Here is a 13455-nt window from a genome sequence, read left to right as displayed (position 1 = left end):
ATGATTTTCACAGAAAGATGAAGATGAACTGGGAATTTGAAAATGAAAGCCCCAAAACAGAAAGAACATTTCAAGTAAAGGAAATAAAAGAAATCGTGTATTGTTTTCATCAACTTTGGTGTTTTAAAATACATATTTTAATATTAGCTTATTCCCAGATTTTTGTTTTCTCAGTGTGTGGTTCATGCAACTCTAATGACTTTGTGAAAATAGAGCCCTCGGCTTGGCGAAGAGGAGCTCCTCCTGCTAGTCTCACATTACTCTCAGTTCATACTTCTTTTCACTACCTCCTTAGCAGTATTATCCCCAAACAAAAACAAGAAACACCTGCTGTATTATACACAACTTTCAATCAATTCGCCAGTAGCTTTAGCATAATAGAAAGAAATCAAGCAAATTATTAGTCTGTTTGGGAACTGTGAGAACAGATTTAAAGGATGTGAGTATTTTCATTTCAAAGTAATTTGGTATCTTTACCTTTTTGTAATTACGGAGCACCAAATTCTTTTTGCCTTGCCACTTACAATTTTCATCATTGCCTTTTATAATATTTGTTGAAAAAGTCTCTGAATATTAGGCACCACCAAATATAAAGACACACACACACACACCCACACACCCCAATCCCACATACACAGATAACATGGTCCAACCTTTTCCAAGAGATTCAAGTTTCATGACAATCATTCTGCCATTCCCTCAAGTTCTGAATTCATTTATTTAATCCTCTCAGTCTTTAATTTGGTACTTTGATTCTCAGGTAGCAAAATTCACTTAAACTAAACTAAGTGAAGATTTATTGATTGTTACATAATATATTGGATAAAAGCACAAACTCTTACAGATCTGCCTTTGAACAGTAGCTCAAATATAATTAACGTTGTACATATGGGGCATATTAGTTCATCTCCATACAATTCTACCTCCTCACTTATAAAATAATTATAATATCCTGAGATAAAACTTTAGTAATGTAGAAACTAGCTATCAAAATCAAGCAAAAATGAAGTCATTATTAGAAAGGTAGACAATTAAGATTATTGAGCAATTGTTAATTTCCCATCTTTGTCTAGTAATGCAAATATTTGGTAATTTTTTTTCTTTTGTTGCTTGGTTTTACCTTAAATGAATGGGATGCAAACCAAAATATTTTATAGGGTTATATCAAATTTTATGTATCTATTGCAAAAGTTGAAAAAATAATAAATAATTAGACTTTATCACCAAAACAAGTCACTTGTATTTTTGCATAATCAAATGCACATACAAGTGCAAACCATTTGCTAATATTAGTAAATACAGCATAGCAAATCGCTTCATTGCTCCTCATCAATCTCCAGGTTGGAAAGCTTAGGGAAAACATACAACCCATTTTCATTCTATGGGATTAGTGAAGAAAAGAAAGAAAAAGAAGGGAGAGAGGGAAAGAGGGAGGGAGAGAGGAAGGAAGGAAGGAAAGAAAGAGAGAGAAAGAGGGAGGGGGAGAGGGAGGGAGGGAAGGAATGAGGGAAAGGGAGGGAGGGAGGGAGGAAGGAAGGGAAAGAAAGAAGGAACAAAGGAAAGAAGGAATGAAGAAAGAAAGAGGAAAGGAAAGGGAAAAGAAAGAAGGGAGGGAGGAAGAAGAAAGGAAGGAAGAGAAGAGGGAGGGGGAAGGAGAGAGAGAGAGAGAGAGAGAGAGGAGAGAGAGAGAGAGAGAAGAGAGAAGAGAGAAGAGAGAAATAGGAGGCACCTGGGTGGCTCACTTGGTTAAGCAGCTGCCTTTGGCTCAGGTCATGATCCCAGGGTCCTGGGATTGAGTCCCACATTGGGCTCTCTGCTCAGCAGGAAGCCTGCTTCTCTCCCTACCTACCACTCCCCCTGCTTATGCTCTTTCTCTTTCTCTGACAAATAAATAAAATCAGGAAGAAGGAAGGAAGGAAAGGAGGGAGGGAGGAAGGAGTAAAAAGAACTGATGTTCTCATTTACCATCCTTAAGTACTACTTTCTAAATTTTTAAAATCTCTGGATGTTTGTTTTCAAAATACATAGTATGATCTCTCCACAGGATGGTAAAGTTAAAATAATTGTTTGGCTGTGAATTCTTTTTTTTTTTTTAAGTTTAATTTAATTTTATCTTTTCAGTGTTCCAAAATCGTTTATACACCACACCCAGTGCTCCGTGCAATACAGCTGTGAATTCTATTACCATGTTCAAGGTACATTTTGAGTTCATCTGACCTGATCTTTCTAGTCATATAGGCTATTTACTATAATAGCCCAGGTTATTAGTACCGCTATTCCCTTGTGCAACACAATAGATCCGTAAATTGGTGCAACTTTGGGTAGCGGATGAAGAAAGCTCAGGGGAGGATGATAAGCCACCACATGGATGAGCACCCTGATGAGCTGAGCAATGCCAGGAGCAAAGATGTAACTTTTTTTTTTCTTTTTTTTTTTTTTTTTTTTTTTTTGCAAAGAGACAACTTTTCACTTCCCCATGTCTATGAGAACAAGTCCAGCTAATTCCCCCAGGTTGGTGGTTTTGTCTGTGAAATAGATGCGAGAAATGGAGGGGCAGTAGTATAGTCTGCTTTTTTATTTGAAAGGCAAATTTGCTACATTTGGGGAAATTATGGGTTTGATGCTCAGGACTATGGACACGGAGGCTCCAATGCAGATACAAATTAATGTCTTCTCACAGCTTGGGGCATGGCTAATGGACTGACTTGGCCTGAGGGCCCAGGGTGCTAAGAATGCACATGTATTAATGGAAGGAAAGAGCAAGAGTCAGGCAATATGAAATCCAGTGTTGTGACCCTATACTTGAAAAAAAGAAGGTACAGGGGTGGCAGTAATTCTGGTGAAGTTATGGCAAAAGAATACTCTGAGTGACTCTATTGTTCCTGCATGATCCCATAGAATGAACCTCTAACCTCAGTCCAGAAGGACGGCAACAAGCAAGGAAGCAGTCCTATGTGGCTGGTGTCTAACCCCTTACGCCCTTGAGTCCTGGATCACTCGTCGTACGAAGACTCATCTAGCTTACTGAGAAAAATATCAGCCTTCAGGGAATTAGCCAGGACTTGCTCTCACTGATGTATGGAGGTGAAAAGTTGTTTGTTTTCTCTCCAATATTGGTTGGCTCACAGTTCTCATTCATTTATTCAAAAAATATATATATATATATTTAGAAATGACTATACCAGACTTTGATTTAGGTATTCAATTGCAGGTGAAACAGACATATTCCTTCTTAGAGCCTTCTATCTGAAGGAAGAGAGAAATAACATAGAGTAAACAATCAAACACAAATATGAAATGATAATCTGAGAATACTATGGTAGAATCAAATTAAACATTTTAACTATATGAATTCTTCTGATCCATGAGCATGGTATCTTTCCATTTTCTGTGTCAACTTCAATTTCTTTCACCAATGTCTTATGGTTATAGGATACAGGTCCTTCCCCTCCTTGCTTAAATTTATTTCTTCGTCTTGTATTCTTTTTGATGCAATTGCAAAATGGGTTGTTTATTTTCTCTTTCCGCTAGTTCATTAGAAATGTATCTCATTTCTGTATATTAATTTGAATCCTCCAACCTTCCTGAATTCATTCGTTAGTTCTAATATTTTTTTTTTTGGTTGAGTGAAAACAAGTTTTAGTCTGAATATTATTAACTTTTCAATGCTTCTCTTAATTTTGTATGCTTCTTTATTTGGTTTAGAGAATCCTTCACTAGTCCAAGGCTAATTTTCTGCTAAGATCTTTTAAATTATGTTTTTCACATTTGTCCTTAACCTTTCTGGAACTTGGTTTTGCATATTGTATGAAATAAAGACCTTATTAATTCTTTTAAAGTGTGATTCTTGAAGAGTCTGCCCAATCACTACTGACTTATAATACATGTCATTCACATACATGCATGGATCTGATCTTGGGTTCTTTACTCTGTTCCTTTTTTTTTTTTTTTTTTTTTTTTTTTTTGAGAGAGAGAGAGAGAGATGGGGTAAGAGCAGAAAGAAAAGGAGAAAGAGAATCTTATGACACTGAAATCAGGACCTGAACCAAAATCAAGAGTTAGATACTTAATCGACTGAGCCATCCAGACGTCCCTGTTTCATTTTTCACTTTTCCTATCATTCAACCAAAAGAATACACCCCTAGTTGCTACAAATATGTATATTTGTATATACACACACTCCAAGTACAAATGTCCCCCCTACTCACTCTTTTTTTTTTTTAAGATTTTATTTATTTGACAGACAGAGATCACAAGTATACAGAGAGGCAGGCAGAGAGAGAGAGGGGGAAGCAGGTTCCCTGCTGAGCAAAGAGCCCGATGCGGGGCTCGATCCCAGGACCCTGAGATCATGACCCAAGCCAAAGGCAGAGGCTTAACCCACTGAGCCAACCAGATGCCCCCCCAAATCTTACATATACATTGTGGAATCAACACTTCAAATGAAAAATAAATATTATTGCATTTTCATTGGAATTACACAAAATGGAGCTAATGTTTTCAGAAAAATTGATAATGTTATGACACCTAATGAGCCTTTTATATCTCTCTAGTCAACTTTGATCTTATTTAACATCTTTCATTAAAGTTTTCCAGTTTACTCCATAAAGGTTTACATAAATTTGTCATTTATATATACGCAGGTACTTATTGTTGTTGCTATGCAAAATGGATTTTGTTGTTGTTGTTGAGGAATGTTCACGTGCTTTTAATAGCATTCAGACATAATCTTTGGTACTTTATTTTTTTTAAGATTTAATTTATTTATTTGAGAGAGTGAGAGGGCAAACATGAGGAAGGGGAGGGGCAGAGGGAGAAGCAGACTCCCCACTTAGCAGGGAGCCTGATCTGGGACTCGATCCCAGGACCCTGAGATCATGACCTTAGCTGAAGGTAGACGCTTAACTGACTGAGCCACCCAGACATCCCAATCTCTATAGTCATTGCTATGCTAGGTAAAAATTTTCTTTGGATAACATAAGGAGAAATGCACTTCATTATCTAATCCTGCTCTTACTTTCAGTAAATTTGCTATTTTATTCATGTCAGTAATTTATAAGTCTTGCAGAATTTCTCTTGAAAGAGTTCTCACGTCTGTCCCTTCCTCATGTCCATCAGTTTGCACACAATAGCACTTTCTTACCGCAGACCCGCATCATATCAAGCCCCAATTTCCAGAATAGCTTCTCAAATCAATCCATTGTCCAGTGCTCCACCAAACCCCAGTCTAGACTACAGAAAATCTCTGAATGAATGAAATGTACCTTATCCACAAATAAAAATGTTCAATGGCTAAAGTTCATATCCTATTAGATTTTCCCTGCCTCTCATTTAACTTCCTCTAGAAGAGCTTCTGTAATACGTACTCACAATCTATTTTTCCACCTGGGTATCCTTCTTTCCCATCAAATCAGCAGGCCTCTTTGCCATCTCTCTCCCTTTATCCCCACATGCCACATTCACTCATATCCCTAAAGCTTCTTTCATATTTGTCCCCATCTTCCAATGTTTTCCATACTTCCCACAAAGAAAACAATACTCTCACCTTCAAAATCCAAGTTAAGCCCCACTTTGATTTTAGGTTTTCTCTTGTTACTCAACCCACATTCATAGCTCACAATCCTAAATTCCTTAGTAATTACTCTTCACATGTTCATGCTGTTTGAATCTAACCATATAATGTGCTGTTTTTGTGTTTTTATATTTCATCTGTTGGCAATAATGGATTGAGTTTGTAATATGGCCAGACATTGTTTCTGCAACCAAACCTCTTTGGTATTTTTCAAATGGGACTTTTTGCATCCCCCAAAGGAAATGCGTTAACCTAAAAAGTAATAGCTGCTCAAGCAATATTTGTTTATTAATTTCCCTTATTTACTCTTTAATTCCTATAACAGAGCAATTGTGCACACATTAAACACTGAATGTTTTATTTAACATATTTATGTGCATTATGTACCTCTCCTGAAGGTAAAATATGTAGTATTTTTTTCTCTTTCTAACTCGGGAATTTTTTTATAAAAATGATAGTGTTTCTCTGGAAAAATCTGCATATAGTGTAGTGAAAATGCCAGAATCTTCATATAGGTTTTGTGTGATTTGCCTATCTTTATTATTATAGTTTGCTTGTTCCAAATCAACTTAACAGAATAAGAATTCAGAATAAAGCATGAACACTTCATTGTTAACATCAAGTAGGGGTATGTTAATACTTCATTATAAGTATATATTACTAACTTCTCTCTCATAGCCTATCAGTGATGAGTATATATGACTATCAAACACCTTATTTATAAAAGAGGATATGTTACTTTAATATCTTACAGATAACTAACCATTTATAAGGTACAATTTCTACAGTCCACTTATCTATCTAGGAGTCAATTAATTTGCTTCCAACTGCCTCCTTTAAAGACTGCAGCATTTCTAACTTCATCTACAGCTTAATCTGTTTGAACTTTAAGTTGTGAAAACTGTCATGATGGGAGCCACTTCAAATAGAGCCGGAGCGGCCCCTGCAGAGAGCCGGCCTTACCCACCTTTGTTTGATCTGGGCTCAGACCATTGGCCTGGTTAAAATGGCAATTGTTTTAAGCAATTACTTGAGGAGTCAGTAGGAGAAGGAACATTTTGATCATAAGACTGATAGTAGTGGGGCTTCTGAAAATAAAATCAGTCACCAATTGATGTCTAAATGAGTTAACTTGTTAATACCTAGAGAAAAACTGTTTTTTTCTTTTCTTCAACTTATGTAATGAATCCCCTTCCTTTTCCTCAAACAAACAAAAAACAACAACAAAACAAAAACCAGTGCCTTCACCCTAGAAGGAGGAACACTATTTGGGTAACCTCTTGAATTCAGGAGGGCAACCTCCTGAATCTGTGCTCCCCAAATTGCAATGCTTTAACCCCCAATAAACACTCATTTTCCCCTCATTGTGGCTCTTTCTCTCCAGGTTGACAAAGACAGGAAGTAGCCATTAATGATATAATATGTACAATAAACTCCCTAAATGGAAACATATTTTGTAATTCCAAATATAGAAGTTTGTAATTTATAATTGAATGAGAAGTATTTTTAAAGATTTATTTATTTATGGGGCACCTGGGTGGCTCAGTGGGTTGAAGCCTCTACCTTCAGCTCAGGTCATGATCCCAGGGTCCTGGGATCGAGCCCCGCATCGGGGTCTCTGCTCAGCGGGGAGCCTGCTTCCCCCTCTCTCTCTGCCTGCCTCTCTGCCTACTTGTGATCTCTCTCTGTCAAATAAATAAATAAAATCTTTTTTTTTTAAAAGAGATTTTATTTATTTATTTGAGAAAGAGAGAGCAGTGGGGAGGGAGGAGGTAGGGCAGAGGGAGACGGAAAGAATCTCAAGCAAACTCCGCACTGAGTGCAGAGCCAGATGCCAGGCTTGATTCCAGGACGATGAGATCATGACCCAAGCTGAAACCAAGAGTTGGACATTTAACCGACTGAGCCACCCAAGCGCCAATTGAATGACAAGTATTTGAACAAATGAAGAGAAAATGATCCATTTCTTCGTCCATTTTATTTCAGGGAAGTAGTAGATGATAAAAAATAATGGAAGTATGTTTCCAATTATAGGTCCTATTATTCTAGGGAATAAGGGTAGAGATAACTAGTTAAGCTCTATATAAATACCCTTATGAGTACAGAAAACTTAAAAAACTATCAGTTTATACTCTCTTAATAGCTTCTTACAACCCAAGCCTATTTCTTCCAGAATGTATTGACTATGATATTTCATCATGTTTTTTACCAGTGATATAATTTTTTTTTACTATTATGGATAGTTACCATTTCCTGCCCTTTTCCTCCCACCCTTCAAAAAATATATCATCTAAAAAAGAAATAAAGTGGCACCTGTGTGGCTCAGTTGGTTAAGCGTCTACCTTCAGCTCAGGTCATGACCTCAGAGACCAGGGATGGGGCCCCACATGGGGCTCCCTGCTCAGTGGGAGCCCGCTTCTCCCTCTCCCTCTGCTCCTCTTCCCTGCTTGTGCTCTCTCTTGTTCTCTCTCTCTCAAATAATAAATAAAATATTTTTTAAATAAAACAAAAATAGAAAAAATAAAAAAGACATAAAAACTGCAATAAGTCACCTTTGAGAAATTCCCACAAAAACAAAATTTAAACTGGTTCAACTGAACGTTTTATCAGAGCTTTCTGCCTATGGATGCCACCGTGTAGGCATCCGTAAACTCTCCCTTCCCACTACTGTCATATCTAACTCAGAGTCTCCTAAGGAGCCTGAACAGCTGCAGAAGCTCTTCACCGGAGGTCTGAGCTTTGAAGAATCTGATGAGCATCTGAGGAGCCGTTATAAGCCATGGGGAACACTTATGAACTGTGTGGTGATGAGAGACCCAAACTCCAAGCACCTCAGAGGTTTTGGGTTTGTCAAGTATGCCACTGAGGAGGGGGTGGATGTAGTCATGAATGCAAGGTCACACAAGGTGGATGGAAGAGAGAAAAAGAGAGAAAAGTCTCAAAGACCAGATGTCCACTTAACTGAGAAAAGGATTTTCCTTGGTGGCATTAAAAAAGACACTGAAGGACATCATTATTTTGAACAGTGTAGGAAAATTGAAGTGATTGAAATCATGACTGACCAATGGAGTGACAAGAGGAGAGGATTTGCTTTTGTAACACTTGATGACCATGACTTTGTACACAAGATTGTCATTCAAAAATACCATACTGTGAATGGTCACAGCTGTGAAGTAAGGAAAGTCCTATCTAAGCAAGATATGGCTAATCTTTCATCCAGGCAAAGAGGTGGAAGTGCTTCTGGGAACTTTGGTGGTGGTGTTGGAGGTGGTTTTGGTAGGAAAGGCAACTTTGATCATGGAGGTGACTTCAGTTGGTGAGGTGGCTTTGGTGGCAGTCATGGTGGCAGTGGATATGGTGGCCGTGGGGATGGCTATAACAGATTAGGTAATGAAGGAAGCAATTTTAGAAGTGGTGGAAATGATAATGACTTTGGCAATGACTAAAGTCAACCTTCAAATTTTGGACCCATGAAAGGAGAAAATTTTGGAAGCAGAAGCCCTGGGCCCTGTGATGGTGGAGGCCAATACTTTACCAAACCATGAAACCAAAGCAGCTATGATGATTGCGGCAGCAGCAGCAGCTGTGACAATAGCAGAAGGTTGTAATTACTTCCAGGAAACAGAGCTTAGCAGGAGAGGAGATCCAGAGAAGTGACAAGAAAGCTACAGGTTACAGGATTTGTGAACTCAGCCAAGCACAGTGAATGCAGGGTCTAGCTGCTACAAAGAAAACATATTTTAGACCATACACATGTGTATAGGCAAAAAGCTCAAGGAGTATGTTTGTGACTAATTATACAAAAGGTTATTTTAGTTTTTCTGTTCTCTGGGAATTTTAAAGCATTTCAAAGGATTTTAATGCCAATTTTTTTTTTTTTTTTGCACCCATGCTATTGATTGTTAAATGCCATGGTCTGATCATGATGCTGAATAAATTGTGTCTAAATAAATAAATAAAAATTGTCAAATATTTTAACATTTTAATATGCCATATGAAATTTCAAGAAGGACAATACTCTGTACAAGATTTCCTGAAAATTTGTAACCATGGAACTGAAGGACCAAAAATTCTTCCATCCCAAGAAATGACTCTTCAGCATGTTGATTATTTTCAGCTAGGTTTTTTTGTTTCTTGGTGTTTTGTTTTTGTTTTTGTTTTTGTTTTTTTGTTTGGTTGTTTGTTTTTAAATTTTAGAGCAAGAGAGACAAAAAGCAGGAGGGGCAGAGAGAGAGGGACAGAGAGAATCTCAAGCAGACTCCATGCTGAACATGGAGCCCAACACTGTGCTCGATCCCAAGATTCTGAGATCATTACCTGAGCTGAAACCAAGAGTCAGACACTTAACTGACTGGACCACCCAGGTGCCCCTGGTTATTTATTTATTTTTTAAATAAGCTCTACACCCAATGTGGACTTGAATCCATGACCCCAAAATCAAGAGTTGCGTCTTCTACAAACACTGAGCCAGTCAGGTTCCACCTTAAGATGGTTATTTTTAAGAAACTGCAGACATAAGAGAAGGTCTGAAAACTGTAGAAGTTACTCCGTTGTAAGAAACTTTTACATTTATAATGGAAATATCCATTTGTAAGGGTGTCTCCCTCACTATACCTGGAAGAGGGAATGGCTCAATCTCTAGAAATTTTTCTATGGAGAAGGCAATAAGTGAAATCAGTGTAACAGCCTTATCTTTGCTGACTGTGCTTTTCCTGGCAACTTCCCATTATGAACACCTCATCTCCAATACCTGCCTTTGTCTTTAGCTGAAGATGGTATTTAAGATGCTAGGCTCAGTTATTTTGAGGTGTTGCTCAGTTCTTGGGTCTTTCCCATGTATACATGTTATTAAACTTTCATTTGTTTTCTTCTTGTTGATCTGCTTCATATCAATTTAATTATTAGACCCAACTGAAGAACTTAGAAAGGTAAAAGGAATTTTTTTCCCCAACAGAACTATTCTTTTCTCAACTTTACTGTAGGATTGAAGATATTTTGAAAAATCTTGGTGCAGTGCAAACATTGTGCATTTTTGGATTCCTGGAGACTACATTTAAATCCCAATCCCTTCCATCTCTGTCTCTGTTAATTAAATATTTGAGCCTTGATATCATCATATGTAAACAGGAAATATTACTGACCTAATAGGACCATTGTATAAATGCAATAAGCTAATTCAGATAACTCATTTCAACATTTACTTAGGTCCTAGGCAAAGACCAGCACTTGGTTAGGAGCCAGGGATAAAGAGATAATTAAGACATAACCCCTATACTCAAAGAATTCACTATTTTCAAACTCACTGTCCATTTGTTAATATGGGAATTCTCTCTGGCCACAGTGTTCTTATTTTCTATATTCTTCTCTGTATCTTTCAATCACTCTTTTGTGGCTGGCAGCTCGAAACTCTCACATTCCTAACCAGAGCATTTTAGTTCTCCATTTCCCCAAACCAAATATCCTTCAACATCTAAAGCCCATAGATGGAAATCAAAAGGCTGTATATTCCGGATATCCGTCCTTACAAGTACAAAGGATGGGAAATATTTGAAATCAGAGATTTTTCATGAACAGAGTTCAGATAAGATTTGTAAAAATGATGTCATCCAGTGTTGACATAGGTATAATGAAGCACTGTCCCTGTACTTTCTTGAAGGCCCTGAGATCATCTGGAAGTGTTTGTTACTATTATTTTGTCCCTCTTCACTTGGCTAGTCCTATTTAAAATAATAACTTTTTCAGGGTGCCTGGGTGGCTCAGTGGGTTAAAGCCTCTGCCTTTGGCTCAGGTCATGATCCCAGGGTCCTGGGATCGAGCCCCACATCAGGCTCTCTGCTCAGCGGGGAACCTGCTCCCTCCTCTCTCTGCCTGTCTCTCTGCCTACTTGTGATCTCTGTCAAATAAATAAAATCTTTTAAAAAAAATAAAAAATAAAATGATAACTTTTTCAAGAAAACGAATTAAAATAAAAGCTTTTTGAGCCAAATACTATACATGCAAAGTGTGGGTCTCTTATAAAAATCAGCAGTCGTTCTGATGAATATAGCAATGCATTCAAATGAGAAAAGAAAAAATAGATATAAAACAGCAAATTCTCACAAAAAACCATATTCATATGATTATTTATGCTTTTTTAATTATTTATTTATTTATTTATAGATTTATCAGAGCTGGGTGGAGGGACAGAGGAAGAAGGATAGAGAGAATCTCATGCAGACTCTGCACTGAGTACAGATTCTGACACAGGGCTTGGGGCTCGATCTCATGGTTCTGAGCTGAAATCAAGAGTCAAACACTTAAGCAACTGAGCCACCCAGGCACACCACATCTTAAATGTTTCTTAAGTAATAGATTAGAATGTGCTTAGCTAAAGAAATCATAATTTATTCCAATTCAAAATGAATGAGTAACCAGTATATCAAAGCAATAAAGGCAGTTGCAAAAAAATTTAAAAAGAAGTTACCACCTCAGCATTGAAATAATTTAAATGTTATACTAATGACAAACAATAAAGCACTTACTGAATCACTGCTGTGTGTTTAGCACTATTATAGGTCTTTTTGGTTTTGTTTTGTTTTGGATGTGAAGGAAAAGATTAGAAGCTGAAGCTTCAGATTAGAATTTGCAGGAAAGAAAAAAAAAAGTCTTGTAATCTGGGGCAGACAGGGCTTACTTCTACCCATTAGATAGCAATAATCATAGAACACTTCAGATATATATCTTAAGGGAAAAATTCACCCAGGTAGTGTGTTAGTTTGGGTTAATTTTGTTTTCCAAGTTGGTTACTCTTAACTGAACATAATAGAGGCAAATCTTTTATTAAATTATGTTTTGCTAAAACAATCAACAACAACAATAAAACCCAATAAAATATGGTAAAATTAAACATACCAAATAACAAGAATCAAAGTTAAATTTTTTAATCTGCTCTGAGTTGGCACAAAAATATTTCCAACAGTGTTTTCCTTCTACTCTATTGCCTGCTTTGAATTTGGAGAGCAGAATAAGCATTAGACACCCATGTTTTTTATCTCAATCCATAAAAATCCAGGAATGAGAATATATGGAAGAATAAAGATTATCAGGGCAAGACTGGATTCTCGAATCAACTAATGACTTAGAAAATAAGGTTTTTTTTTTTTACATTTCATAATTTTATTTCCAACTCTGTAAAAATGTAACATCATCCTGTCTTATCTTATAATTTTTCATCATACAAAAGGAAAATATTATTACTCACTTATTTCCATGGAGGTAATATATGGAAGGAAAACCTCTCCTCCACCCTATTAACTGTAATGACTGGGGCCTAAGAATTAAATTGGCAAAAGACAGATTAACAGGAGAAAGGGGATATACATTTTACTGATGTTTATTCTTTCATTTATGGGAATTTCACAGAAAAGAAATGAAAATTCAAAGAGGTGGTTAGACCTGAGAGTTTATATACCATTTTAATGAAGGGTGATACTTTCTGAAGAAGTAACTAGATAAGAGAGAAAGGGTTTGGGGCTTCTAAGGACAATAAATTGTGGAAAGGTAAGTATATGGAGAAACTCATAGAAAATGAAGGTCATTTTGTTTGTGCAGAATCATTTCACTGTTTTCTGTCTTCTCCACAGCCATAAAATTCCCCTAGAGTGGGGATTTACGGCAGTCTTCATTTCTTAGAAATTTCTGCTTTTCATCAGATAAGGGAAGCTCCAAGAAAACCTTTCTGAATCTGTTAATTCTCAACTGCTGTCAGCACAAAATAATCCACATTCCAAAGTGGCATATTTCGAGGTGGCATATTCAGATCCCCTTCAGTTTCAAATGGCAGCTCCAACAAAAGCATTGTCACTATACTTTCACAGTTTCTGTTACTGGAAACTAAAGTCAAT

This window comes from Martes martes (genome assembly GCF_963455335.1).
Source record: "Martes martes genome assembly, chromosome: 14".
Taxonomy (NCBI): Eukaryota; Metazoa; Chordata; class Mammalia; order Carnivora; family Mustelidae; genus Martes; species Martes martes.
The sequence above is the reverse complement of the archived record's forward strand: the minus strand, read 5'-3'. Positions refer to the sequence as shown.